Here is a 27,513-nt window from a genome sequence, read left to right as displayed (position 1 = left end):
CATCCACAGGTTTGTTTCAGCCTTTTGGCATACAGGAACGTTTATTTTCTGGCCACCATTGTCCACACCCATTGCTGCCTCGTCTGGTTCCCCCCACCCACATCTTCTAGGTCTGAGACCCCGTTGCCGCCTTCAGGCGCCACCACACTGAGGCCTTCCTTCCAAGTTAACACCAGGCCAAATGCAAAGGTACACTTGTAACGTACCTTCTCCTGTTTAAGGATCTTAACAACCGGGCCCATCAGTCTCCTCTTGTGCAGGGTGGATTGTGCCAGGTCTTGAAAGAGTTGGACCTCTGTGCCGTTAATTTTCAGAGAGGTGACCTTAAAGGTGGCTTTCAAGACTGCCTCCTTGTGGCCGTATGACGCAAATGTTGCTAGGACGTCCCTCCGGCGTGCTCCCAATTCTCTCCTTATAGGGCCCACCCAGTGAATTCTGTCCAAACTGACCCTGCATTGAGAGGCCTCCAGAAGGAGCTCATCAAAGGACTGGACTGTCATTTTGAGGTCTCTATCTGCGACCTCCTCTGGGACTTTCTTCAGGCATAGATTTGACCTTTGTGACCTATTCTTGACTGGAGCTCTAGGTTGTGTGACAAACGTGCCAGTTGATTCAGTGCCTCATCGGTTTTTCCAGAGTCCTTCGCCAAGTCTTGGAGGGCCCGCTCATTTGTGGCTACTCGTTCCCCCAGCTTCAAGCGTTCCCCTAGATCGCCTGCACTGCTTCCTTGAAGCCTGACTTTGAGGAGAACTGACTGCCATGGGGCTTGACAGTAGTGGGTTCTCTCCCCCTCCTGCGGCAGCGTCTTAGGGTGTATGTAGATTTATGGGCTCTCTGCTTATCCAGTTTCCAGCACCTGCTCAGTGTGCCCTCTGATCCTTGGGAAGCTGCTGTTAGGTTTGCCGGGGTCCCCGTGCTCCTTCCCCTGGCTTTAGACATGTGCCCCTTAAGTATGCACGCTGTGGCTCTCCGCCTACCGGGCTCCACACTCCACAATGCTCATGTCCGTTCCTCCATGCTGTGCAATGGCCTACCCCCGTAGGTTGCAGGTCACACTGCCACTGTTCAAGTTGGGCTCATAAACCCTGCGCTGGCGACCTCCCACTGGGTTGGCCAGATGTGAACGCAGCTTATTATTATGTGGGCCCAGTGCCACCGGAACCTCATGAGTCCTTTCTGTATTGGTCAGGCACCCTCAATCCTCCACCTTGCAGGAGCTGTCCTTTTCAGGCTGCATTTTCTCCCTGTGTTTCAGGCAGTGCCTTCCCGGGGCGGGGGGGAGTGGGCGACACACCCACATAGGGACCCCTCTCCCTGTGCTCCACTGGGCTCCCCCACTTTTCCAGGCCTCCCCTCTGCTCCATGACTTCTGATTGGAGGTGGGGGTTGCCATGGGGGGCCTCCTCCTACATCCCTCTTGGCTGGGCTGTATCTTTTGTAGGAGACCCCCTCTCTCCGCTCCTCATCCAATGGTGGTGTCCCTGTTAGGTTGGGGCCTTTTCCTCTCCCTCTGGGGCTGCCTTGTTGCTGCTCACTGCTGCTGATGCTGTTGGTAGGGTGGTCCGACATTGCCTTCACCACCCGTTGCCTCCCACGGCCTGGGCCAACTACCACTGCAGCCCCCTATGGGCCTCCTGCATGCAGGGGGATCCCTGCCCACGACAGTCCGCGTCCTGTTCCTCTGCGGCTCCCCCGCTGGTCAGTTCTCCACTCCAGAGCCGCCTCTGCCTTTTTAGCACCCTGCAGGGGTTTCCAAATGCCGGCTGTTTTACCTCTCTCCTCCCTGCATCTGTTGTAGGACTCAGCATAGACCAGTAGCAGTAGTATAGACCAGTGGTCTTCAAACTTTTTTGGCCTGGGCCCCCCTTGAGCAAAATTTATGCAGGCTTTGCCCCACCCAAAAATGCCAAATGGACAGTATGTATTGCGCGCCGTCACCTGCTCCAATCAGTCGCTGGGCTCCCTCATCCCACTCTTACCCAGTCCACAAATCCTGGGCTCTCCCCACCCTGCTCCCACCACTACCCCATGGTTCCCGCCCATCCTGCTCCCACCACAGTTCCTGGACAACCCCATCCCATTCCCAACACAGTCCGAGGGCCAGTGGCGGCTGGTGAATTTTTTAACTGGAGGGGCATAACTCTTTCCCCCAAAAATGCAATAGCGACCGAGCGCAGTGAGGGAGCCTGAACCAATAAAAGGGAGTTTGGGGGGGTTTTCCTCCGTGAATTATTTTGAAGTAATGCATTAAAATGTTGCAATGTAGAGCATACTTTAAAAATAAAAATAAAATGGTTAAATAGCCAAACAGTTCTAAACTGGTGATGGGGGTGGTCAAGGGGCATGCATGACATTTTTCACTGGACATCTATGATAGATATCCAGTTCAAAGATACCATCCCTGTCCCCTGGACCCCTCTCTCTCTCTCTCTCTCTCTCTCTCTCTCTCTCTCTCTCTCTCTCTCGCTCTCTCTCTTCCCCCATCTCTATTATTCATATGAGCATCACCCTACACTCACTCATAACACAAGCAAACATGCATCCATTCATGTTTTAATAAAATAAATGAACATAAACGTACCTTCAGCATTGCCCAGAGTGTGAGTGCTGAAATGCCCTGTTCCAGGCTGCTCTGTCCATATGTGTGAGGAGGCGCAGGAGATCCCCCTCGCACATACAGACATGCAGTGCCCCAGCCAGCATTTCCAATGAGCTATGCAACGCTGGTGAAGCAAAACGCCCCAGTGTTGCATGGCTCAGTGAGCATGTGTGGCTGGGGAACTGAACTGAACTGTCAAAGGGAAATAGTGTTTCCCTTTGACAGTTTAGCCAGCCCAGGACAACTCCCTCAGCTGGAAAAAGCAGCTTAGGGAGTGCTCACCATTTCACTGGGCTGGCTCCTTAATTTCACTGGGTGGGCGCACCCTTGCCATTATGGATGAGCCATGAGGCTCGGACTGGCCTATAGGGCAATAGGGCAATGCCTGTACCAGAAATGCAAATGGATAGTGTGGGTCAGTCAAAATGGGTCACCTTTTTGGCCAATGTGGGCCAGTTTGATAAGTTACTTCATTATGCAGCTAGTAATTTTGATCATTGTTGCTAAAGATATATTCTTTAAATATCACAATTTACTTACATTTTAACACAAAGCACCCCCTTGGGTACTATTGAAACAGTCTGTGACTAAAGGAATGAATATCCATTTACAACTGCGGGCCACTTTTTCATTGGTGCCTGAGACAGTTTCATGCTTCAGCCCGACCTTTTGAGCCGCCCCTACTCCTATCTTCCAATCTAAAAATATATATTTTTATTTTTATTTTTATTTTTTACATTTCATGCTGGGCTCTCACGGCCCCCGAGGCATGCACTTGTGGACCCTTGTGAGGGCACACCCCACAGTTTGAATACCGCTGGCATAGACGCTCCACTGAGGGTCCACATGTCGGCTTCTCATATCCCCGCTCCCAGTCAGGTCCCACACTGCCACACATCAGCGAGACCACTCAGGGTTCCGGCTGGCTTTCTTTTTGATGCGGGGGCTCTGTTATGGTTGCCGGCATTCTCTGTGCTTTCCTCCACCATCAGGGAGAGCGACAATATGCTGACTTCTGAGGTACGCCTTTACTGCTACCACCTTTCATTGTGGCCCGGGGACAAGCTGCGCTCAGCACTTCCTCTCCCAGAGTGCAGCCATCTTGGAATCAGCTTTTTACATTTCTAATATACCTTTCAGTAGTGCTCTCTTCTGTCTAAGATGTAGGATTTAACGTGACCAAGGTTTAAAGAAGAGGAGGAGGAGGAGGAGGAGGAGGAGAAGGAAGAGGAGGAGGAGAAGGATGAGGAGGAGGAGGAGGAGGAGGAGGAAAGACAGGTAGAAGGGCACCAAACGGCCTGTTAGTGACAGCCATTAAAGATAACCTACCAGCCCAGTAAGAGGAAAGAGTATTCTGCGTTAGACCCCATGGAACGAGGCAGCAGGCCCAAACCCAGGGAGAGGCCTACAAACACTAACCAAGGACAGCCCAGGGAGGAGACACCTGCGGGCTCCAACGAAGGGCAGTGACCCTGTGAAATAATCTTGGACTAGGGGGGGGGCACCTAAACGGACAACAGCACCATGGCGGAGGAGATCAGAGGGGTGTGGTGGAATAAGAGCAGAAGCCCCTCCCTATCAGCAACATCGAAGGGAGCACAGGGCAGGAGCATTTGGGAAAGATGTCATGCAAATCCAAAACAAGGACCTCCAACCAGACCCCAACAGTGGGGGATATGATAAGCACTCTCCCCACTTTGTGGGCACCAACTAAAACAAGGGACCTGGGTAAGAAAACACAGGTGCTGATGGGCCACAGGGAACCCATGGAAGCAGAACAGGTAGCCCCTATGTCCAGGCAGGACTTCCACAACGATATTTTGTCATGATCACCTCCAGAGTTCCTAGCCTAGATTCAGGAGTTTAGCCCAGGGGGGATTCATTTTATAGATCAGCAGGTTATAGGTGGGTGTTAGATTGGCACACATGGCATGCACACCATTCACAGTATTAATTCACCATAGACTTCCATAGGGATTCAATAGCATTCCCATACCCTTAAGATGGCCGCCCTGTGGGTCATGGGGAAGTTTCAGAAGTGATCTACACATTGGACCTTGAGGGCTACATAAGTCCCACCTCTTCAGTAACGTGCGCTTCGCGTTAGGTCCACTGACAGCGGTGTAATGCTACCAGCGCTTCTGCTCACAGAACCTGTGAAATCAAAGAAAAAGGAATATTAACAATTCTACAGCTTCACAGAATTATCTATAGACCACAGACAAGAATTACCTGATCGAAGATTTCCGCCACTGCTGTTTATTCCAGTCGAAGAATTTTGTTGTCACAATTCCACTACAGCCTTCAGCCGCAGTTTGCAGCCACAGCAACGTTCAACGGTATTCATTCATTTTCCGAAGACCTGCAAATAAAAGGTACAATAGTTAAAACAACAAACTTTACAAAATGATTAGTTCATATGTGCATACCTACCTGAAGCTTCATAGTTATTCCTCACAGTTATCCTGACTAAAACGAACACACGCTGTGCAGCGTTTTTCTTCTGAATTACGCGTGTATACTTACCTCAGACAAAACGCTGTGTCAGGTTACCGAAGACCTCACCATTATTTGTGCGCTTCACCCCATAGCGAACACTTCAACTTACCTCAGGAAGGGGATTTATATTCTTTCCCTTGAAACTCAAAACTCTCCTGCCAAGGCCTTTTTCTTCTGAGAATCTACAAAAGAAAAGAAGAATTATGAAATCATTAAGAGAGATCTCTCCAACTTAGAAAGAACATGAATTCCACAGAGACATACATTTTTTACTTTTTAGTTCTGTCAAGAGACTCATTTACATATTAAGACACTTGCCTTTAGCAGTTTCCACAGTCAACAGCACTTGATCTTCAGTACCTCATCATCAACGCGCCCCTGTGTGATAGCAGCATGGAGAGCTCCCTAAACTCAAAACAAAGGTGAGGAGTGTGGGTTTTAGAATTAGGGGGAGTTATTATTAAAAGAGGAAGACAGATCTAGAGTTCTAGTAGTTCTCACATTTCCTATCAATCACAGCACCCCTTTGTTTGTTATTTCTTTTTGCATTATAGGGGTAAACCATTAAAGCAACAGTTCAGCAGGCATTGAGATCATTACGCTCCTGTGGAGTCCAGGTAAGCATTACAGATATGATGTCTCTCCAGCCAACCCTCACTAAAGCATTCCATGAACAGTTCCAGTTAATGCGCACTGACCTTAATAAAGCCTTGGTGAAAAAAAGACGGGAGATAGGCCAATTGGGAGAGAGGACGGATATCCTTGAAAGGGGCCTTCAGGAGATGGATAGAGACACTGCAGCGAACAGTGAAGCAATTGAACAGCTTAGCGTGGCGACCCAGAAATTAGAACTGCAAATGGAGGATATGGAGAATAGGTCATGAAGAATTAACATAAGGATTAAACAGCTACCTGAATCAGTGGAGGATAGAGACCTGAAGGGGGAGATGCAGAAGATTTTTGAAGACTTGATAGGAGGATTGGAACCAGAAACAATAGAGTTGGACCTGATTCACAGAGCGGGTAGGCTAATGAAGGAATTGGGGAAGGATCCAAAGGTGCAAGGGGAAGCAAAGGAAGGTTGAGGATCTGAGATGTGTGGAAGGGGACACCAAAAAGGGGAGAGGGCCAGGAGGGTCATGGGTTATCACACAGGAAGGGAGGCAGGGGTAAGCATGGAACATTGAGAGTCACCCAAATTCAAATGGTCCACACATAACGTGAGAGGGCTGAATACCCGTCTCGAGAGTAAGAAATTGGAAACATTCACTAGGACTTCAGGGCTGGATGCACTTGCGATTCAAGAGACTCATCTTCTGAAGAAGGACCAGCTGAGGATTGGATTGCAGGGCTTCCCCAGATATTTCACGCATCGGGACCAACAAAATCGGGGGGAGTTGCGCTGGCTATTTGAAATAGTCTAGATTTTAGAGTATCAGGAACCAACCAAGGGGGATGAAGAGGGAAAATATATCATAATAGTTGGGGACCATAAAGGCATCTCATATACATTGGCTACATTATACACCCCCAATACCCAGGAGGCCTTCTTGAGGGAATTCCTAAATGTGTTGGAAGGATTTGCGAAGGGACATTTAATGGGGGACTTCAACCTGGCATGGCATAGTAACCAGGATATGTCTGCGAGAGGAGGAACAGGTGGAGGATGGGGTAGCATCGGCCTTTATAGAGGAAAGGTGTGAGATTCTGGGGCTACGGGATGTATGGAGAGGGCTGAAGGGGGAGGGGGAGGGCTACACGTTAATGTCAAGTGTTCATGGAACACTGTCTCAAATTGATTACATTTGGCTATCGGCCAGCTTGATGGGGGCAGTAAAAGACTTAGATGTGGGTCCCCTGGGAATAACCAACCATAAAGTGGTGACAATGACAATGAATTTACAGGGCCGTATACCAGGGTTTTTGAAATGGAGGTTCCCGGGGGAACTGATGCGTGACCCAGTCATAAGGGAGGACTGAGAGGGGAAGAAGAAGGCCTTCTTCGAGCGGAATAAGAGATTCAATATGGGGAGAACATCCAATGGGAGGCATTTAAGGCCACAATAAGGGGGGAATTTGTTGCTGCAAAAGCACAGAGGGAGAGACAATTGAGGACCTTTGAGGTTCAGCTAGAGGAGGAGGTTGACAAATCGACGAGGCAGGTAGGGGAGGCCCATCCAGGAAAGCATTATGGGCTTATAGACAGACAGTGTGACAACTAGGTGTCCTCAGGACAAAGAGAGGCGAGGGAGCATTGTTGTTTGTCTGACAAAGGTTCTATGCTAAGGCTAACTGGCAAGGCTATTGAGGGGGGCCATGGGCAGCAAAGTAATTGATGTAGTCAGGGATGATATAGAGACCCGTTTCTTGCACACGGAAGATTGTTTTGCGAGTTATTACACGTCCCTATACCCATCGGAAAACACCAAGAGTGAACAACAAACAGAATTCCTGGAGGGAATACAGCTCTCTAGAGCCAAAGAGAACATACAGGAGACATAAGGCCAGGAGATTACAGAGGAAGAGATGAGAGAGGTGATAGCAGAACTCCCCCTAAATATGGCACCGGGACCGGGTGGCTTTACAGCGAGCTTTTATAAAACATTAGCTGCAGTTCTGGTCCCCCACCTGACAAATCTATATAATAGCTTCTGGAAGACAGGGCGCATCTCATCCTCTATGGAAGAAGCCAAAATAACATTACTCCCCAAGCCCAATAAAGATCCTACCAAGTGTACTTCATACAGACCAATAGCGCTTATAAATATAGGCACTAAAATCTATACCAAAATCTTGACCAAAAGGCTGGAGGGGCTTCTCCCAGCTCTGATTCACCAGGACAAGTCAGGCTTTGAGTTAGGGAGGCAGACAGCCGATAACATTAGGCATGTGGACCACTAGATAGAGAAAGCCTAGAAGACGGCCATCCCATAGTTTCTTCTCTTCATAGATACGTAGAAGGCATTTGACCGAGTGGAGTGGTCCTTCTTGTTCAGAGTGATGCAACAAATGGGCCTGGGCAGTAATTTTATAAGAATGGTCCAAGCCAATAAAAATTCCTGGTAGCTCGCCTTTCAATTGATAGATCCGTGGCTCGCCCTATTAAATCTCGCCCTATTAAATTAAGTAGAGGGACAAAACAGGGGTGTCCTCATTCCCCTTTACTATATGCAATTTATTTGGAACCACTACTGCAATTCATACAGGAGTCTCAGGAGGTACATCGTATTCCCTTTGGGGGAAATCAGCACAAAGTAGCAGCCTTGGCAGACGACATGCTCCTGTTGCTCACCAGGCCGAGAGACTCTCTGGAGGCATGTAGGGAGATAGTGAAGGGTTTCGGAGCAGTGTCAGGGCTCCAAATTAATTTTGATGAATCAGAATTGCTTATTCTCACAGAGGGGGTAGGGAAGTGGTGAAATTGAAGGCAACATCACAATTTATTTGGAATTGAGGGGGGATTAAATATGTGGGTATGCAGATTATGCCATCGCTCTCCAGCTGGTACGAAGCTCACTACCCACCCATGTTGATGGCAATAAAAAGGGATTTCCAGAAGTGGCGGAATCTCTGTTTCTCCTGGATGGGCAGGATGGCAGCAGTTAAGATGGTCACACTCTCCCGTTTGCTTTATCTATTCCAGGCAATCCCACTGGCAGTACCATCCAACTTCTTTAGAGAATTAGAGGAGGAGACAGGGAACTTCAAATGGGAGGGGAAGAGGTCGACGATCAATCTGCATCTACTCATGTCCCCTAGGAGTGAAGGAGGGTTGGTGTTCCCACACTTTCAACAGTATTATGAAGCCGCACAATTGCGCATTATACGAGATTGGTTCACAGAATCATCAGGGAAACAATGGGTGGGAATGGATTGGGCAGTGGTTCAGCACGACCTGAGGGAAGTCCTTTAGTAACCGCGACAACATAGACCAAAGCATTTGTATCCGAGTGCCATAACCAAGCTGGTAGCAGACACATGGGATAAAATAGTGGGGAAATACAGGATTATGTCCTTCCCCTCTCTGTTTACTCCTACCTTCAACAACATGGACTTCACCCCAGGAAAGGAAAGAGGGGCTTTTGGACCATGACGAGAGGGGGGATGTAGGGTGATTCAAGATTTGTACCAAGGCCCAACTATCAGATTGTTCATAGAATCCAAGCAAGGGTTTGGGGTGGACGAAAGAGAGCAGATTTGTTCCTTTCAATTACGGCATTGGCTGATGAGCAAAGAGATTAAGGTAGCGGCCACCCTACAACTAGCTCCATTTGAAACATTCTTGACAACACATGACAGAACCAAGGGCCTGGTTTCTAACATATGTAAGATACTTGTTGATGCCACTCCTGGAGCATCATGGTCATACATGGCTCGTGTTGGGAAAGTATGATCGGGAGGAAAATTAGTAGGAAGGAATGGAAGAGATTGTGTAGATTGATACCTAAGGCGATCAAGACATATCAATTACAAGAAGCCTGGTATAAGATACTGTACATTTGGCATTACACCCCAGCCCATCTCCATAAGATGTACCCTGAAACATCGCAGGAATGTTGGAGAGGCTGTGGAGGAATAGGAACTGGGTCCCATATATGATGTAAGTGTCCTAAAATGGAACCGTTTTGGAGAGAGGTGTGGGAGGCAATGGTGCAAGCCTCTAGGGAGGGAGGAGGGAGTTCTCCAGAGCTGATCTTGTTAGGGTTGGGTGGAAGGGCAGCAGAGGAGAGAAGGTAGGGAGCTGATCACGGCAAGGATAGTGCTAACCTTGGCAGCAATGAAACTCATAGCCCAAAGATGGAAAGGAGCAGTGGTCCCTACCACAAAGGACTGGCTCTGCAAAGTGTAGGAGCTAGTGGCTTTGGAATGGGCTACCTACGCTATGAACAATAACCTGTCCAGATTTGCCAGAGATTGAGGGGGGGGACCTGACATTTTTGAAAGACGATTATAGAATCCAGTGGTGCCCCCAGCACCTGAGACTTTTGGACTTATGCTGAATGAATCCACACAAAATGACCTCACAATGTTTAAGAGGCATCAGGCATCCAAGGGGGGTTGGCGTGGAGGAACAAGGCAGTGGGTGGAAGAGTATAGTTTGTTATAAAATCAATAAAAAAAGAATTTAAAAGAAAAAAGAATGACTTATATTGGATGGCTGTCCTAGTAAATTCATTGATAGGATTCATTTGGCCAGTATCTACCTATCTTATTACCTTTGCCAAAAACATTCCAGAATATTCTACTATCATGCTAAATCAATACTCTGATCATAATTTACCAGTCGCCAATTTCTATTAAGAGTCTTTCGACTCTTTGCAAGCAGTTCTAAGAATACAATGTTATATCTGAGAATTCTCTTTCTAGAACCAATCCCAGCATATTGTTTCCTGTTGGCATTAGACAATCATTTACACGCCTTTCGTGTGCCAATAGGGCCAATGTTGTTGGTCAAGAAACAAATCTGTGCATATATAGCCTCCAAAGTACCATGTTCGAGAGTGCAAATATTAATACTCTGATTTATTTTGCAATATATTAATTCAAGACATTTATATTTCTAGATGTCCACACAATTCTGTTACCGCTGTTACTAACTCGAGTTTCCTATTATTCGGACGAGGCTTTCTTGGGTTTTAAGATTGCACGCAAACTGAAGCATGGAATGATCACTTAATTTGGAATCTTGGATAGACATGTGAGTTCTCTCGCAGTGTTTGATAATCAAGGCGCATGCTTTTAGTGTTAGACCCCAGGTAAACCCTCCAAGAATATCACCACTAGTTCTTCCATTAAAATGGAGCCCGTCTCATTCTCATTTTATTACTGCAAGGTTTAATTTATCTAACAATATGGAGACTGTTATTCCAGACCAGATTTATGTTCGGATCTTCAGAGGCTCTGCACCATGCTTTAAAATCGCCCCCAATCAACACAGTTAAATCATCAGTCTCTTTATGTTCATAATTGCCTTTTCAATGTTAGACATTACATTGTCCATGCCTATTCCTGGAGGAGGAACACATACATTGATCAGCAAGATAAATGCCAAACAATTTGTTGTTATAATCCGAGCAAGTAAATGTGGACAATCCTCTGGATCAGTAGCCTTGGCTCTAAAAGTGGAGCGTATACCTCTAATCGAACGACCAGAACGTCTGCCTAGTGGACCAAAAATGGCAACCTTATTAAAAATAGTAAAGCCATCAATGCAGATGTTTTTTGCAAGCCAGCCTTCTGGGATCATAACAAAATTGAATGATTTAAAAATATTGAGGCCATCTCGCTTATCAAAAAAATTGCCATTGTCACATGAATTCCAGCAGGCTATATTGACACTGTTAATCATAGTATTTGTGCTGCAATAAATTCGCTAGCCAAGAACAGTCATGCTTATGGAAGTTATCATGGCTTCTCATACTAGGTTCATCACACTCCACATTTCTGCCTGTATTAGTGCAAGATGTGTGAATGATATAGTCAATATTTGATTTATTTTGTACGGTAGTTTTTCCCTTTGAAAGGGCTACACAGGACAAGTTATGAAAATATGCATTTAACTCATAGACACATTTTAAATAAAGAAAAAGATCAAATATAGTCAACCGCAATAACTTAGACCTCTCATGAAATTTTTGCCATCACTTTCCACAAAGTCATTATGTTTGGTAGAGCTGGATCTTAATGATGGGTGTTCACAGTAGTGGTATCGAACATTGCAATAACTTCAAAAGATTTGGTCATCATAGATTTAATTCTGGGAATTATGGTCACTCTATGCAAGTCATTAGCACGCTGATTAGATCCGGTTGAATCATAACACTTATTTTGTTTATCCCGTGACAAATCTTCCCCAATTTGATGAGGTAGAGATGGTTGTATCTTCAATTCACTGAGGTCACAGTCATCAATTTCATATTCCCTCGAAGTATTTGAATCTGGTACAGCTACAGCATCACAAGTTGCCTCATTTGCCACAACAGCCGCTTTAGACATATTGGCAGTCAGAGTTGGGCTTTTAATGACTCAGTTGTCCAAATTAGCATTGCAGTGCTGTTTCCTCTGTTTCCTCATTCGTTTAGGTTTATTACTGTTGTAGGTGTGACTGACCTCTTCGAAGTGTTCATTGTTTTCAATCAATACACAGTGCTGGTATTTGTGTGCTTACTTTTTTTTTTTAGGAGATAATTATTTGCATGCTTTTAATGTTCTTTCATTTTTCCCTTTTTAACTTTTGCCTGTCATTTGCCGGTTCTTTTGCTCGCCTTTGCATTACCAGAATTACTAATAGAGTGCTGGGTTCAAGTCGAGTGTTCTTCCACCATACCTGCCCTTTCAATTATTGGTACTCTTACCTCAAGCACCCGAAGTTGAATTGCTGGGCCCAGTATGAAGTTCCTTTCCTTTCTTTTTACCTTGGAGTGTCCAAGGACAGGTAACTGGAATCTGAATTATTTGATAGATGAACTGTCACAATTGCTACTACACAAACAAGGTTGTGTATTGTCAGACATCCTGTTTAGATTTGTTAGATTGATAGAATTAATCTGTGCCAATTCCTGCATTATGGTTTGAGAAGGAGCACGATTCTCTGTTGGTTCCATAACAGCATTGGAGACAAATGTACCTCCCCATTGCAAACTGTAACATACACTGAGTAATGAGTAGTTATTGTCAATTGCTGTGGAATCAGGGCTTTGGAATGCAATTATTTCAGGAGTGCTAACAACGTTAGCATATTCAATTTGGCATTCAGCGGAAGTATAATATGCAGTAATCTTACTCTTCTCCTTAGGTGCTTTGGGTCCAGCATTGTTCAAAGACAAATCTGAGGCAGATAGAGAAGACACCTTGTTTCGCTAGTTTTAAACCATAAATCAGAATGCACTAGTGAAGGGACAAATGGACATGTTTGACTTCAGAGCGGGTTGTAAATAGAGGCAAGGCTGGCACTGGAAAACACCAACTGCCCCACAACACCACAGTGAACTGCAGTTATCTGCAGCTAACTGCACTCTGATACACTCTGCAGCGATCTGCAGCCTCATGGGATTTTTAACAGGAGTTCCTTGTGTTGCAGGTATAGCTGTCTCTCTGGCAACAAGCACCAAGGCTTCCTTCGGCAACTGCATCTAACTTCTGCAACTGCATCTAACTACACTCCCACGCATATGATTTAGCAGACATGTTATTTTGGCAGGTGATCTCATTAAAGGGCCCGACTGTGTACCTGATATCTGCTTTATTTCTACTGGCACATTTTCTGCAGTCCCTTTTGAAGGAGTCTGTCCCATGTGGCAATCCCCTGCCCTCCTGACTCGCATGGTGGGTGTACCCAGGGGATACTCTACACACTGCCCCCCCTCCCCCGGCCTATGATAACGTAGTTTCTGGCAGCACCGAACCCCCTTGGAGAACCCACCATCTAGTCCCAGGCCCGTTAGGGAGACTGTGACAGCCGGCACCCTCATGTTACAAGCAGGATGGACCACACTATAATTCCCAAGTGTTGCCACTTACCTCCGGAGCCCACTGTAACAGAATGCTATTTGTGAGGATGGAATAGCTTGAGCTCTTTTGATTTTGAAAATAAATTGATGCAGGTAAATCTGTCTCTGAAAGTGAGGTCTGCTAATCGGACCACACTTTCATGATTGTCCATGCAGATAAATATAAAAACAAACATGTAACTCTGCTAAGTCTGTCTACTGACGCCTTTCAGCAGGTGCTTTGTAGGTTTTGATAACATGGCAGTTACAAAGTGAAAGTGACGTGTGCATTTCTGCCAACAGCCTGGTGGAACCCAAAGTTCCAGCAACCAGGGGCTGCCTTTCTCCATGGGCATCTCTGATCCAAAATTAAATAATTTTGAGCTTCTAGAGCATGGTGGCAGATTCAAATCTATATACAAGCTATGTTCAGTTTTTGCGTGGTGGCCTCTGGGAATGTAAAATGACACTGATCAAAACCTTTTGGTGACATTGTATTGCTAGTAATGCATTCCACTGACAGGGCCTGTGTGGAACCAGCTGTCTGGTACTGGTGTTCACTCAAAACTAACAATTTGGTTCAGCCCAGGAAACTTTCCTTTGATTGATCTCTCTGGGAAGGTTTGACCCTTTACCCTAAAGGAAAAGAAATACCCCCCCTAACCAGGCAAGAAACTTTAAATCCAGCAGCCACGATTGGCCTCCTTGTAGAGGCCAGAAGGGGGACGGCCGCTGTGGCCGATTGCCTATTCACGGAGCAGATAAGACCATCTCCTTTGTGTTTATCTTTGGACTAGAGATGAGGACTGTTTTCAACTGGGACTTTTTTGTGCCCCAAAATCCTTTTCAATAAAGGTGAAGATAGACTTCCTCTGGGATGGTTGAGAGAAAGGGCTTGCTCCTTTCTTTTAACATTTGGGGTGATCTGCTGACTGGGAAAGGTCAGCTGCAAACTGAGTTTCCCGGAACCCAGGAACCTGCTCACTGTAGGTGATGGTCAATGTAAGTGTTCTCTGGTAACCTTACTGGCTGGGACTTGCAGAACCGGGATCCATCTTGCCTTTGGAGACACTGGACTGGGTCCCCCAGCCACCAGAAGGCAACATCTAGCTATGTGCACTGTTTCCCCAGCATTTTCTTTATTAAAAAAAGAATGTTGGAGGAGTGGGGCGGGATCTTAGGTATTTTGTCAGTTATATCCACATACTCGGATTTGAAATGTGAAACATACTCAGATTTGAAATGTGAATATATAAATATGATTGCTATCATCTTGGATTCAGCACTGCACTGCGAAACCTTTTCAAATGGGCAAATTGCAACTGCCTGTAAAGTATGCCCAGAAGGGGTTACAAGAAACCAGGATGAAACATGGCAGCAGGGATTATAGATCGGCAGGTGGCTATACAGTTTTACATCACTGACCAGCTTAGTGATGTTGGCTCTAGTGCCACAGCTCACCTCACAGATGGCCTCAATAATACACCAACTCCCAGAGATAGTTCAGTTGTCTTTATTTCTTTAAATCAGAAAAGAGCCTAATGGATGTCCCTCAAAACTAGTAATGTGCAGTCCCACCCTAAGCCAGGCACCCTCCAACTCCAGGCTGGTACCAGAGATCGGTAACCCTTTCTATCTAAACGCTACCTGCCTTTTCGCAATGGCTTAAAGGCTACTGCATTTTCTATCTAGACTTCCTTTGTGAGCAATCTAGGTAACCTTTTTCAGTGGCCCATCTCCACCCTAGTCCTACTCCTCCTTCGCCACTGCTATCTCCACCTCTGCATCACCATCATCTCCACCTCCACACCACTACTTTCTCCACTTCACTATCTCTTTTAAGATAGATTTCTAAAATTAACCCTGGTGGGCATATCTTAGGAGTCCACCCTAGTTATGGCGAACAGGTAAACTGAGAGTTTGGCCAAAACTCAATCAAGGTAGCAATATAGAGCAGTCAAGGCTTTGTCTAGGAAGAGTGAGAGTGTGGTCAACAGCCCTAATGTGTCCCCATAGAATAACACACAATAAGGCAGCTTAGACAGTTGGTTATACAAAGTTATTTATTTAGGCCTTTAAAGTACACTGAAAAATGAAACTAGCAGGTAGTAATGTCACTCAACACCATATAAAACAATATATCACACGGTCTGCGGTAGCAGCCGTGTAGTTATGGTTAAGTTGCTCAACTCATAGGTAGAGCACTTTTTGGGCGGCTTATAACTTCGTGCCCTGTGGATGAATCCTTAACAAACTTTGCAAAAAAGTATATGGCCCACTCTGAATTGTTTTGGTAAGATGGTGAGATTTCATCAAGGTGGGGTCAAAGTTATAAGGGGGCCCACATTTATTTTTCTATAGATGCAATGGACAATGGAAACATTTTTTGCTCACGCCTACAGCTCAAACCGCTTTATGGATTTTCACCAAATTTGCTGCAGGATTGAAAGCGTGCTTTTGTAAATTTGGTGTAAATCCGTCCATTTGTTTATTTTTAAAACAGCAAAACGTAGGTGGTAAAGAATTAGTGATATCTGGGTCCGCTCCGCGGACTCATTTACCTGTTCACTCCGCGAACAGGACTCTGATGTCCGTGGACATACGACGCACCTGCTGATTTGGCTGGAGGGAAGCGTGATGTGCATCACATTTTTCCGAAACACCTGCAATGTTGTATCCGCGTATTTCTGTGCATATCCGCGGATAGCGTGGTGGCGAACAAGGCTGGGAAACATGTTTTGGGGTATTTGGTGTTGGGAAGAAGGTCTGGAAAGGGTGGGGGAGTGAAAGATGGTTCATATGATGTATTTGTTTAGATGGAAGAAGACTGTGTTGTCCGCGGCAGTTCGTATACTGCAGCAGTTCGTGGTTAGGTCCTCAGGCGAGCACCTTATCTGGTGACTGGAGGCAGGCTTCATTAAGGTAGGGGAGTGAAATGTAGATGATATTAGGATGTTTGTTTAGGCTGTATTATGCTGCGGTGGTTGTGGCAAGCCCCTAGACTCTTGGGATCATGGCGGGAGGCCATGCACCCAGGAGTCGGACCACTGGTTGCAAGTACTGTAACAGTATGTGGAGAGAAGTGCAGAGGGCCTTGGGCAGCTGGTTAATGTGTGTGGGTTGTGGCCACTGGCCAAAGTCTTGGCTGCATGGCTGTATTATGCTGTGGTGGTTTTTGCCAGCCACTAGTCTCTTGGCTTCGGCCATGCACCCAAGAGACTGCCCACTGGTTGCAAGTACTGCAATAATATGTGTACAGAAGCGGACAGGGCCTTTGGCAGCTGCCTTATTGGACTGCCCCGAGATTCTTGGGTGTATGAGAGTCTGCCCACTTGGTGCAAGAATTGTAATAGGATGTGTACAGAAGTGGACAGGCCCTCGGGCGCCTGCCTTATGTGTGTGAGTTGTGGCCACTGGCCAGATTCTTGGATGCATGGCTGTATTATGCTGTGCTGGTTGTGGACTGCCTCTAGACTCTTGGGTGCATGTCTGTATTATGCTGTGATGCGTGTGGGCTGCTCCTAGACCTTTGGGTGCATGACAGTCTGCCCACTGGCTGCAAGAAGAGCAATAGTATGTGTACACAAGTGGATAGGGACTTGGGTGCCTGGATTATGTGTGTGGGTTGTGGCCACTGGCCAGATTCTTGGGTGCATGGTCGTATTATGTTGCAGTGGTTGTGGCCAGGCACTATATAGACTATTGGGTGCATGGCCGGAGGCCATAGGCCATGCACCCAAGAGTCTAGGGGTTGGCCACAACCAGTGCAGCATAATATGGCCATGCTTTTTTAAAAATTATTTTTCATTTGTATTTGGTTTACCAACCTTTTATAATAGAATTTAGAAATAATAGTAGTAAAGTAATAACAATGTAGTAAAAAAATAACAGAAAGGAAAGTGCCACAGTACACATAGTCCACATTTCCAGTGATTCAAAAAACTGAAACACAATAGGGAAACAAATTATATACAACTAACAATAAAATAACATAACATTTAGTAAAGTTAACATTTCCATATCCAATTTCAGTATTTAATAAATCAGGTTAAATGTGCATGGCCGCTCTTTTCTCTTGGTTACAGATCATTTTAGGCTCCTGGCGTCTTAGAAAGTAATATTGCAGCTTTCCAACATACGAATTACTGCTATTGTCAGACCAGGCGAATGTCCAGAGATCATCCAGTCCCAGAACATTTCTGATATGTAGTGGGGGGAATCAAACCCGAATTTACCAAACCAGATACATCTTGCAGGCCAGGTTCCTTCACAATCCAATAGTAAATGTTTAATAGTTTGTTCTTCTGGATTTATACAGATCTTACATAATTCGATTGCCCGGTCCCCCTGCCCACTTTTTGCAAGTACTTCCCTGGTATGTGCTACATTCAGTCTCAATCTAAGGAATTTTTTTCTGATCCTCCAGTCCGGGAACTTTATCAGATATTTATTGAGATGTCCTAATTCTGTATCCTCTTTTTGGAGTTGATTTGGGTTTTTTACAGATCGTATTTCATCAATAGTTTTTATCCAATCCATCTTGTCCCATTGTTTTTTTTGCTTTTGCAGGATTCTCAATTATTGTTTCGATATCAATGTCCATTTTGTCCAGCCATTCTTTTACTTGAGAGTCGAGGTTCTTTAGCATTTTCGATTTATTTTTCTCAAGTTGGGTTTTAATGTCTAGGTATAATGATCCTTCTTGGGCCGATAAAATCAGCTGAAAAAGGGAGACCAATTTCCATCCTACCTGGGCTTTCATGGATTTTAAGCCCAATTCGAATATAGAGCCATGCACTGAAGAAAGTGTACACTGGCATAAGCATTGCACAAACACGTGTATAGAAATGCAATTTGGCCATTACAAAGATGCATGACACCAATAAGTGTATACTCACTGTACATATTGCTGAGGCACTGCATATTTTTTTGGAACAAAGTGACAGAATACCATTGAAGTTGAAATGGCACATTTGAATATTGTGGCACTACGGGCACACACTTTCTTTGCATGTGGAAATGCAGGAGAAGTCTATGTTTCATTGTCTGTGATTAAAAAAAACATATTAGGGAAGGTACTTCATAATGTATTGTACACAATTTCAGACATTCATGTACTTTGTGGACCGTCATAATTAGTACATTACAAGTACTATGATTCAAACAAGTGTACTGTGCAATGTGCTCAGTTCCTGTGTTTGGTTGCATAATCATTGGGTCTGTGGGAAAAAAAATCCATGCAGGATAAAAAAAAACGAGTACATTTATTTGATGTTACGTGGCACACTGTTTCATTGAAGTGTGCAGTACTTACAGGAATGTTTAAGGTGCACATGGTCTTGCTGTTATAAGCACTGTTGTAGTAGGAGGACTTGAAATGGTGTATGTGTTATGCTTTCCGGAAGAGGTGGTGCTATGGTTGCAGTTAGATATCAGTTGGCATATTCTGTTTATCTGTTTCCTCTTTTTAACAGTCTCCTTTTATGCTGTTTGATTGCAGTTGTTGTTTTCTAAGTACTGTACTATTGACAACTAATATTGCAGTATTGTGGGGCAGTTAGATACCTGTTGGCCTTTTATAGCCGTTGCTAGTTTGACAGTTCTCAAGGGTATGTTTTATAGCAGTTTGATTGTTGAAGGTCGATTTTAGCAGTTTGATTGCTGGAAGTAACATTGTAGTACTGTGGGTGTACTGAGATACCAGTTGGTGTATTCTGACTGTTGATACTTAATAAGTCTTGAAGGGCTTCCTCAGAAGAACTTTCATTTTTGCTGGTGGATTTTAAATTGTGTAATCATGGGAAGTAATATTGCAGTATTATGGTTGCAGTTAGATACCAGTTGGCGTATTCTAACTGTTTACAGTTTCACAGTTTTGCAGGGTATGTTTTGAAACACCTTCATTCTTGTTGGCAGATTTCCATTTTCCACTATTGCCAAGTGCCAGCATTATGGGTGCAGTTAGATGCATTTGCATATTTATTGTAGTGGTATGGGCATAGTTAGACAACCGTTGGCTTATTCTATCAGTTGGTAGTTTTACAGGTTAGTGAGGACAGTTTGTAGACCCTCATACTCAGTGCTTTTATTTTTAAGTACTATGGGTGAAACAATATTAGTGTGTGTTTTCCATAGTTGTTGTTTCTGTGCCTCTAATCATTGGGGGGAAAAGTGTGTAGCAGCGCAACTGATCTACTCATGGGACAGTTGGTGTATTCTAAGCTGTTACAGTTTCACAGGGTAGAAGGTTATTTTTCATTTGATTTGCAGTTACATACCTGTTGGTGGCTATTGGGAGTAGGCTATGCTGCTTTTGTAAGTCAGTGAGTACATTTTGGTTTCAGGAATATTAAGAAGGCATTTGCAAGATTTGCTGGTAATCTCTGCTTCAGAGTAATGGAAGTATCATTGCATTCAAACCACCCACATTTCTTTTTAATGTATGCAGTATAGTGACCTGCACTGGTTGTGGCACCCGTGTGCTAGATTATGCCTGCTATTGTGAATGTTTTCTTGCCAAGTGATACTTGCCGTGTGTGAAGCTAGTAAGCTTGCAGTTGTTCTTGGTACCATCTGCGTTTTATCGTAAAAGCATTACTATATTGGCTATGTGACTTTATCTGTAAGGTGGAACGATTGTCTGAATTGCAAGTAGTACATAATATGCCATGATTTGCATTTTGCACCAGCTGCTGAAATGGAATGGATTCACAGTTCGGTATAGATACATACACAACACTCTCATTAGGGACTTGCCCTAGTGCCACATGGCTGCAGAGAGTGCATGTATGTTTCCACATGTATGACATCTGGAAGATTTCATTTATAGGTATGTTTTTGCTTTCCAGCACTTGCATTAAGTACATTAGAAATTCTTGTGGATCTTCTTGTGTGTTTATAGTGAATCTCACCATTCCCGCACAGTAGTACAATTCCTGCCTTATTCCTGAGACACTGTAAGTTTTGTCAGGATTGTTTGTTGCATTTCTATGAAGGAGTAGCCTTTGCAAACACAACTTGTCAGTGTCGTTCAAGTAAATGTTTTCAACAATTAGTGGCAATTGGAATAGAACATTGATTGCTACATTTGCATAGCAAGTTACACGAGTTGTGTTGGAAAATTTGAATGACCAGACAGTTCTGTGTCTGAGTCATTTAATGGAACTCCACTTACTTTTTATGAAGAGCTACTTCTCTTTGTTTGTGCACTTGGATATGCATTTGCCTTTTCACTACATCCTTCTGTGGTTGTGCTAATTGATGGGGTAGCAGCTGCTTTCAATTTCTTTAGTGGTACTGTGGGGAGATCTCTTATAAGTTGTGTTTGCACTAATTTTCTTTTACCAAGTTTTCCTTTTTGAGGAACAGGGTACATTTTGAGATGGGGTGTATAGAGTGCACGTAGTCTGTTGTACTCTATGATGAAAGAAATGTCAGCCTTGACTTTTTTTGTATAAAAAAATGGACTAGAAATAGTCCTTCAAGTGTAAGTAGGCGTGACAGTGCTATGCAACTTATGCGTTCTTTAAAGACGGTGCTGCCAATGACAATCAAAGCCTGATCTAGGGTGAGATGTTTCGATCTATGAATAGTGACTGCATATGCAAGAGACTGAGAAAACTGTTCTCTGCGTACATACATTTCTTTGAAAAGAAGGTATCGGGCTGTTGAGCATCCTATCCTTTTAACTTCTGAAAGTTTGTCAAAGTGGATGTTGACAACCTGAATCTTGTTGTCACGTTGATATGTCTGGAAGCCAACAACTGCACCAAGTGCTCCATTAACTAAACCTTGCTCCACGTCAATATTACGCTTTAGCATTACTTTACAGTTTAAACACAATGTTAACATTTTCTCCAAACCAGCTGTGTTGGAGATAGTTTTCTAAGCCATTTAGTCATGCTGTGGCTTGTTGACACATGGGCACTGTCATACCGTGCACTTCCAGTTTGTCTGTGGAGTGAATTTGCACTATTGGTTGCATTTCTTTTTTCAACATTGTTTCATTGAATTGTGCGCAGCTTATTAGGGTTGGCGTTAAGGACATACATTTTACATTTGTGTGTACTAATTGTTCCATGACACCAGTAGCAGATGTGTTCTGCCCGTATAGCTCATGGATCAGTTAGCTATTTAAGATAGACTGTGCTTCCTTAGAAAGCACACCAATCAGAATGCTTTTCAAAATGTTAGCACGGTCTGCAGACTGACACATGTTTTGAGTTAGTTCATTGTAATGGAAATGTTGCCAGAGATTTACATTTCCTATGCTGCCAATTGTTACAGCACAGTTTGTGTCCTAAGGTTTTTAAAATAGGTTCACCTTTCACTGGTGTTAATTGAAGAAGATCTCCGAAATCAATAACATGTTTTCTTACAAAGAGTTCTTCGTAGTTCGTTTTAAGGACCTCTTGCAATCGGAGGTGAATCAAAGCCAACATTAGGTTGGAGACCATGCTCACCTCATGTATTAGGAGCATTTTCATTTGTTTCAGAATTCTGCGTAACTCCATAGCAGCTTCTGCTGAAAGTTTGTAGTACTATAATTTCTTTTGGTGTTCTAATGGAAGCAGTAGCAATCGCTGTAAAGTAACACCACCTATGTTGTAGGCAGCTAAACCTGTGGGGGCAGTCACAACAGTTGAAAGCTTGTTGTTTGTCAATTTTTGGAGGAACCTGCTGATGATTTTTATTAAGAATGTTTTGCCTGAACCAGCTTCACCACTTACATACAGGAGTACAGGTTTATAGGTTTGACAGGTACAAGTTTCAGTTTCACGCTGCACACCATGTTCAATTACTTTAGTTACTTCCAGGAAAATGCTACGCTGTTCATCATTCAGTCGTGATTTGTAACACTCACCTGACTCCCACGGGGGCGCTGGCCTGGTTCGCGCTGCTGTGACCTCGTCTAAGGTGATGCGCAGGGTTCGGAAGACGGACTGGACCGGGCCCCAGATCTGGCTTGTCTGACTCGCAGAAGTATCCTTCTGTAGGTGAGAATAGGGGGTTAACTGTCTGCGGGGTAATGCAATCTGCCTCCCATTTACCCCTCTCACCCTCCTCAAAACCCTGCTGTGCTTCCCCGTAGCGTCTGGAAGGACGAGCTCTCCACCCTGCTTCTGATGCAGGGGCGCGTTGGTATCCACTTACGTCACTGGATTTTCGGATGGGTGAGAACCAAACTTGCTTGGCTTCCAGGTAAGTTTTTCTATAAGTGGTTCCCCTTGTGTACATGCATTAATGTTCTAATGCTAGTGTCTTTTTCCCCATAGGGGCCGGGGTACGGAATGCCGGGGAACAGGCACCGACCCGAGGTGAGCGGTGAAATCCTTGTGGAAATCAGGTAAGTCTTTAATGAGTGTTTTGGTAATGTCTTTTCATTCACTCATTAACGCTGATGTCTTTTTCCCCTTAGGGGCCGGGGTCCGAAAATGCCTGGATGCGGCGCGGACCTGAAATGAAAAGGGAATGACCCAACAGGTAAGTCTTGACATGGAGTTTTAGCTTCCCTTTTCCCTTCTTTCTCTCACCTTTGTTCTTGTCTTTTTCTCCCTAGGCGCGGGGGCGCGAATGCGAATCGGATGGTCGCTGCTGAACATGGAGGTGCCCTGTAAAGGTGAGTAGAATGCGGCGCTGCAGCGATCGATGCGATGTGCTTTTAAAAATAAATGTCTTCCTTTTCAGGATTGTCGGCGAAATGTCTCTGGGATGCAGATTTAGCAGGTGAGGCCTTTTCCTTCTTCTGTTCTCTTGTTCCCTTCCTTTGCAGGCGATTCAGGATGCTGGCAGGTGTGGCAGAAGTCAGGATGCAGGAGCAGACACGGTGAGCGTCCAGCTGCTAGATGCAGAACAACGCGAAGCACGTGTGGCTGATCGGGTGTGGTTTAAATAGCCTTGGAAGAAGTTCCTAGAATGTGTCCTTCCTCCAATCAGGTATGTATCCTTCCCCGACCACGCCCGGGTGGTAAATGAGTCCCACAGGTAAAGTAGTTCCTTTCAGGCCTCAAGGAGGCCGGGGTTCTGCAGCATGGTCTGCATCAGGTAAGTGCACCCAAACACTTTCATAATGAGCCTGGCGCCTATGGCGCCAGGACTGACGTTTTCTATGAGCCTGGTGCCATAGGCGCCAGGACGCTGTCCAAAGGGCCCCTATAAGGGGTTGCTGGGACCTTCCCCGGGGACTTGATGTCCGCTTTCGGGGACGCAGGGCCTGAGCCGGCTCCCCGGGAGCGGGCATCGTGACATGATTTCAGTAGAGCAAAGGATCCTCAGTTTCCTCATACTGACATAGGGGCCCTCATTACAACTGCGGTAGCCGTGCTGTTAAAAACGGAAATGGGCAAGAACCGGGTCATGCCGAGTTAGGCGGACCCGGTGCTTGCCCATTTTTCGGGTGCCAGAATCAAGGGCCTCCTCATCCCCATTCTGCCCCATAGGGCTGAATGGGAATGGGGATGGGGACGTTGGATGCACCGGCACAACTCTTCATGTGCTGGTGCATCCGACGTGCTCTGCTGAACCTGGTGGGTGAACCGGTTCCCGCGAGCAGAGCCCGTAGTATGGCGGTCCAGGAAGTATGGTACCGGCATGCTTACCGGTACCGTACTTACCAGACTGCCAGCCTCGTAATGAGGCCCATCGTGTTTTCTACTTCAGTCATGGCTAATTCTGCTTCATTTACTATGAGTGGCTATTGGCTTCCTGTAAGAGAAGGCTGACTGCTCTCTGGATTGTCTACATTTAGTCGGGCTTGAAGTTCTTCCTCTTGTTGGCGTTTATTGTCCAACATGTTTTGGTACTGCTTGAAATGTATATCTGTTATAGTGCTTTCACTTGCATTGAAAGCGTCTTCATACGAGGAATGGGTGTCCATTAAATCTTCTTTTCTCCATGGTTTAAAAAGTTGGAGTACGGACATGTAGTAAAGTTCTCTATGTTGAGGAGTTTTAAATGATAGCTTCATATGATTAATCAGGCTGGGTTTGGTAAGTTTAACCAGACTGCCCTGACAACTTTTGACTATGTACTTACCTTTTTTCTCATCTGGTTTTAATATTATTTTTGTATGAAAAATGTTGGGCTATGTGGTATAGGCACATGGTTTCCAAAGCAGTACTCCTGTTTGGGTAGTATGTGTCCAATAAATTCTTTTCAAAATGTCCTGGCTGTTGGGATCGTTTTTGGCTATTGCGTCAATGTCTTGGTATGATTTGAGAACTCTTTTTCTGGATGCAGCAGGACCAAGGCGTAGCCAGACTGTTTTCAGATTTCCCATATAAGGCTGTGCTGGTTAAACGGTCTGTGGCTTTGTAGAAACCACATTCTCTATGGGAGAGCATTAATATGCCAAAGCTGTATACATTTTGTGACTGTGTTGTGTCAGATGATATGTCATCCCAGAGCTCTTTCAGCTCTGTTTTCTTAGCTTTGGTTAAGTAGGCTGTGGCATATTGTGCACCTGCAGTGGAATTGTCTGCAATGTGCTGCACATCTATGTTTGCATTTTACAAGAGGGCAATGATTGCATTGTAATCATTGATGTACTTTGATTCTTCGCTTCTTTTAATACAGTATGTGTTCTTAGGTGATTTGCCTTTCACACTGTCTAACAGAAGACATGAAGCTGTTAACTTGTCCTTTTGCTGAAACTGGTCTAGGAAAACCAAAGTGGCATGTGGTGTAGTATTTGCCTTTGTTTTTATATCTGCATCTGCAACAATAATTGCCACATTTATATCTTTGAAACTGCAACATTTGTGCATGTCGCTCACTATGTGCGCTTTCTGAAGGAATTTCACAGGTGACACATTTGTGAATGAACTGCAAAACAGTGGCATCAATGTCCTGACCAAATTTAGGAGCATCTTTTATCCACAAAAGCATGTGGCTGTGTGGCGCTCCTCTGGATTGATATTCTTTTCTCCAAAAGAAGTGTTGCACTTCTCAGAGGGAACAAATTGTTTTACTACAGATGAAGTGCAGAGTCAAGAGAGCTGAGTTCTCCTGGTGTTTTCATGTCTATGCCTGCTTTGTTTTCATTTGCTATGTGTAGGAAGTCGTGCAAGTCTTCCCATGCATACTCTGAACAACTTAAAATGACAAACCACGTGGGTGGGCCAAGGTTGCGTAGCATACACCATGCATCTGGGTGACATCGGAACCAGTATTGTTTCGTACCATGCATGTTTGGCAAGAGATTTGTGATACTTGACTGTAAAACTTCATCTTTGTCTTGCACCTTTTGAAGGAGCTGTATAGCAGACAGGTTAAACAAATTGGAACCTGTTTTCAATGTGTGTGTAACTCCTTAACAGAGAGTTGCTAGTTCACTTTCAAAGAGGAGGTGGAATATATATTCAATGTTTTGTCTGAATCTGGGGTCTTCAGAATACATTCATAACAAGTGATTTTCCTAAGCTGTTATTTGTGTGCATCTTTCATCAGACCTTCCATCTTTTCTAGTAGGAAAGAGTAGAGGAAAGGCTTGTGCTTCTACACTTATTTCCAAGTGTCTGATTGGAGATCCTTTGGCTTGCCACATATGATATGTTTCTAGAGCATCATCTATGCTGTCGTTGGAGTGCAGTGGGTGAATTATATACTAGTCTAAAATATTGGATGCTGAATTAGGACACATTCAAATTGGCCAGTTGACATGGAATCCTGAATCATTTCTGTGGTTTCTCTCCGGTTTTCTTCAATATTTATTTCTTTGTAGTATTCATTGTTCTCTTTAAGATATTGTAGGGCTTCTCTAACTTTGTTTAAGTCTACTAGTTGCTGCCAATTCTTTTTGTCATTTGTAGTTACACCATACACTATCATAATCAAAGATTGATCCAAACCCACTCCATCTAGGCCTACCAGAGCGGCATACTCCAACAGGATCACAGTACCCAAGACCTGCAGAGTCCATGCCGGCGGTACCAGTTTCCCAACTATGGGTGGCACCTTTTTGGAATGCCCTCACCTCTCACATCAGGTCGATTGACTCTCAAGCAGCCTTCCGGAAAGCCATCAAAACCAGGCTCTTTGTATGACAATGCACACGTACCAACTTTATGTATCTCTGACAGTGCACTTATAACACCTGCATGTATCTCTGTATATGAAACCAAACAACCTGTACCAAGTAATTTTTGTTGGGCCGCAATTAAGTCTTCCTATGCTCTTATTATAGCGCCTCGATGCCTGTGGGCTGTTGTGCGCTCTACAAATCCAAATAAATAAATAAAATGAATAAATTGGATGTTGCCCTCCCATAGTGTGTACATTTTCACTAAGATCTCACGGCAAATTAACTACTTTGCCACAAATGCCTTTCAGTAATTCAGAAGGAGGCAACTTGGCTGTTTGCGGTTGAAGGAGTATTGGAAATGGGTGTACTGTTTGGATTACCATACTCTCGTACAAAATAAGCTGCTGGAGTGGTTTTGGAAGGGGGAATATTTCCAAGTTATTATGATAGCCCGTGAAGGCATTTGGTTATTATCAAGCTTTGCAGTGCAGTATGTGCAGAGTATTGAGGGGTTAGTAATTTCATATTTGTTTTCTGCTACATGGTAGAGAGGTAATTAGAACCATTGGATTCCTCATTGTTTTCTATTTTGTATGCTATATTTACTGTTTTGGTGCTCTTTGTATAAAAAGTTCTGCGAGAACAAGACATACTTGGTTTGATTCTTTCTTTTTTGTACGTATGTAATAGAAGGTTGGCATCTGCAAGGGTGTCGCTAGTCTGCTCTAAAGTTACTGGATTTTGTAAGTGCTGTTCACTTCCAAAATATTTGCTTTGGATGTGGTCTATTTCTTCCAGGAGTTCTTTGGCTCTGCCATGTAGGAGAATGTGATTTAAATGCTCCAGTGCTAAAGCAGGACTTTTGCATAGTACAGTCTGTGAACGAGATTTTGTGTAGTAGAATG

The 27,513-nt window shown here is 44.5% G+C and overlaps 1 protein-coding gene across 11 annotated transcripts in view; it reads left to right on the top strand.

The window, feature by feature from the left end:
• The window catches only part of TLN2 (talin 2), a 7,472,684-nt gene that overhangs the window by 328,192 nt on the left and 7,116,979 nt on the right, over positions 1–27,513 (top strand). The gene's annotated exons all lie outside the window — the stretch shown is intronic.

The sequence above is a fragment of the Ambystoma mexicanum genome, chromosome 11 (assembly GCF_040938575.1).
Source record: "Ambystoma mexicanum isolate Mex_15411 chromosome 11, UKY_AmexF1_1, whole genome shotgun sequence".
In the NCBI taxonomy this organism is placed as follows: domain Eukaryota; kingdom Metazoa; phylum Chordata; class Amphibia; order Caudata; family Ambystomatidae; genus Ambystoma; species Ambystoma mexicanum.
Note: the sequence above shows the minus strand (reverse complement) of the source record. Positions and strands in the feature narration are given on the sequence as shown.